The sequence below is a fragment of the Triticum aestivum genome, chromosome 6A (genome assembly GCF_018294505.1).
Source record: "Triticum aestivum cultivar Chinese Spring chromosome 6A, IWGSC CS RefSeq v2.1, whole genome shotgun sequence".
In the NCBI taxonomy this organism is placed as follows: Eukaryota; Viridiplantae; Streptophyta; class Magnoliopsida; order Poales; family Poaceae; genus Triticum; species Triticum aestivum.
In genome coordinates this window covers 159446484-159450164 of record NC_057809.1, presented here as the reverse complement: position 1 = coordinate 159450164, position 3681 = coordinate 159446484, and positions in this window count along the sequence as shown.

The window sequence follows — 3681 nt, the reverse complement described above, 5'->3', positions numbered from 1 at the left end:
GTGGCCTGGGTAGCGGCGATAAAGAGATCAGCTCCGGCATAGACGGTTGATGGTTTAACTTCAACTAAACCAACAGAAGGCGTATGTCTCAGGCCCTTTTTGGGGTCGAACCATCGGCATTTGAACACAGTGAGACTTAGGTGTTCGCGGCCAAGTTTGAATGTAAGCTCGTATATTTTTCCTACCCTTCCGTAGTAATCTATTTTATTATCTCCTTCAGTGAAGACTCCGGTATTTATGGTTTTGGGATCAGGTCGACTGTTCTGGTGCTCCTCTGTATGGAAGCGATACCCATTCACATCATACTTTTCGCATGTCATGACGACAGGGTCAAAACGCATGGAAACCCATCTCAATTCTTCATCCATTGATTCGGTCGGATCATTTCCCTACAAGTTCAATTGAAATTATAGGGTGCATGAGTTTAATTGAAATTATAGGGTGCATGAGTTTAATTGAAAGTGTGAAAAATTACTTTCTCCATGAACCACGCAACGAAATTTTTCCTTCCATCAGCACCCTTTCGGAGAAGAGCAAGTGCCTCCGCTTCAGTAGGAGGCAGCATTCCTGTCCATTCTTCTTCAACGAATCGACTACAATAAAAAAAGCGGTATAAGAACTAGGCAAAGTGAACATAACGAATTGACTAAAAGAATGGTGCAAAGGTATTACCTCATCCACTCATCCTCAACTTCCTTGATGTTGTGCAAGATATAGAACATGACATCCTCCCACTCATCTCGTGGCATGACATAAGATGTCGAGCATCCAGCCCTGCCACCTTGCCCGGTGAATAGAGGCAACTTGGGTTTATACTTGGGTTCTTCTGTATTGTATCGATACACCTTATTGTGCAACGTGGGAACATGGTCCGGATAGTAGGCTGTCCTGAGGTCTGCCACCTCCTCTAGGATAACTGCCTCAGCTATGGAAGCTTCAATCTTAGCTTTGTTTCCACATTTCTGTCTCAGATGCTTGTTCTGTCTCTCAGGGCCGTACTGCCAACGATACTGCACAGGGCCCCCCAACAATACCTCGTTCGCAAGGTGCAAAATGAGATGTGTCATCGGAGTAAAGAAGCCTGGCGGGAAGATCTTCTCTAGCTTGCATATCAACTCCAGCGCCTTCTTATGCATTTCTTTTATCTTCTCAGGACATACTTCTTTAGCACAAAGCGTTCGGAAGAAATGGCTTAACTCTGCAAGCACACGCCAGACACGCTCGGGAACATAGCCCCGAACCATCACCGGCATAATCCGCTCAATCCATACATGATAGTCATGACTCTTGAGCCCGGTCATTCTGCCCGTTGAAAGATTGACCCCCTTACTTATATTCGACGCATAACCATCAGTGAACTTCACGACGTGTTTCAGCCACTTGAATGCCTCCATCTTATGATCCTTTTTAAGTACGAAGTCAGCATCTGGCTTGAACCAAGATTTTCGACTGCCTGTGGGAGGTTGCATGTGAAGACGTGGTCTATCACAAATATTCTGTTGATCGACTCTAGCATTAACATTATCCTTTGTCTTATCAGGAATGTTGAGGATCGTGTTAAAAAGGGACCCTGCGACATTCTTTTTGGTGTGCATCACGTCGATGTTGTATGGAAGTTTGAGGTCCTTAAAATAGGGAAGCTGCGTGAAGTGGGTAATGTGAGTCCAGTTGTGCGTCTCACCATATCCTTCGTATCGTACATGGTTTTCGGCAGTTCATGGCCCTCGGGCAGGCTGTTAGCCCATACTCCCAGAAATGCTTCGAAGCAACCTCGGCTACAGCCGTACTCAGCCTTCACTGCCATCAGTTGCGAGATGGCATCCAGCACAGACAGCTTGGCACCCTCATAGAGAGGTTTCTTTGACGAGGCCAAGATTTCCAGGAAGGCCTTTGCGGTTTCCTCCGGCTCCTCTGGTTCATTCGCTGAATGTGACGGAGGTGTCGGCTGTGCAGCAAAGACATCATCTAGCATGTCTCTAACCCCATCGTCCTCATAACCAGCAACGCGTTGTCGTATCACATCCTCTCTACCATGGTCCCGCTGGGCAAAGTTTATCGGCATATTAAAGTTGGGCATAAATCCATGCGTGCGAAGGTGCTTAGTCATCTCACTCTTATCTCTGCGGATACGTCTCCCACATCTGGCACACGGGCATTCTGGCACCATCCTCATTGGACTACGGAATATCTCTTTCAAAAACACATCAGTTTTCTCGACCCACTCTGTTGTTACTTGATTCCGACGGATAAACCCACTATACATCCACTGATTATCTGCCATCTCTGCTTTATTGGAAGCCACACAACAAAATTAAGGATTCATTTAAATTACCAACATCAATATTTTATTTTTTACAAGGTTGACGAGTAATCCACCTACATCTCTAATAGGTAAAGATGGGTCCTAATCCCACCCAAGAATGTGTAGATTGAGTATGGTCCATGCTCTACCCCATTCCGAGACAAAATTTCGGCAGCACCTCCCCGCTGTTCTCCAAATACACGTCTCGGCAAAATGTCGAGAGAATGTGCATCCGGAGAACAACAGGGAGGCGCCACCGAAATCCTGTCTCGGAACGGGGTAGAGCATGAACAACGTACCCAATCTACACATCCTCGGGCTGTCCGTGGAAAGCGCTGGACAATCCGAAAGAGCTGCGGTGATAAATATGCAATTGAATGCATATTTATCGATGCAACCCTTTCGGACGGGAGACCTAGGTTACGCGACTTGATGTGAAAATTCAATCTAGTGACATGGAAAAAAAGTGGACGAGGTCATGGAATTGTTGCTCACCCTCCGATGTAGAGGATGTAGTCGATCAAAGGAGGGACGATCGTGGACAAACACCTCCAACGTCGACGGTCACTCCACGAAGATGGAACACCACAAATCCTGTTAATTCGACCAAGTGCAAAAAAATAGGTTAAGCATTGACAGTTTAAACTATGAAAAAAAATCATATTTCGTCAAGTGTAAAATTTTGTCCTTCAATTTTTTTAGCAAGATCATCATGATTAATTAACCACTCATCATATGTCAATTTTGGAGCACATCTCACACAACTATTTTAGAAACTAAATGTCACATAGCAAGGATTTAGACACAACTTCACCTCCTATCCATGCCATCTCTAGACGTCAACAACTCAAAGAACATGACACAAACAGCAACTCAAAAATTTGTTTTGCATGCATATGTGAATAGACTTAGTGGCCGAATACACCATCCATTAATCTCACATGCATATATTGTCATAATCCATTACATATCATATTGGTACAAATATTAGGCTTATGGACATAAAATCTAGAAGAGAACAATGCTAACAATTACATCACTTGTCTTTATGAAGATAAGTTACACATCTCCATACATAGTAGTTATTTGCAGCAAATTAATATGAAACTATGAATGTCATAGTAGGAAAAATGAAAAAAAAGAGCATAGCTCACCGGGCAGAGGAGCGTCACGGCGATGGAGGGCCGGGAGGGACGGGGCTGGTCGTGGTCGGCCGGAGGAGCAGAGCCCGCCGCCGACCGGAGCTAGCACCAGGGCCGGCCGGGCAGGGACGCGGGCCGCTGGCCGGAGCCATGGCCAGGCGTGCTCGGGGAGGGGCCGAGGCGGGGCCCTGCCCGGTTCGTGGAGGCAACGCGCCGCCGACCGAGGCTGGGGTGGAG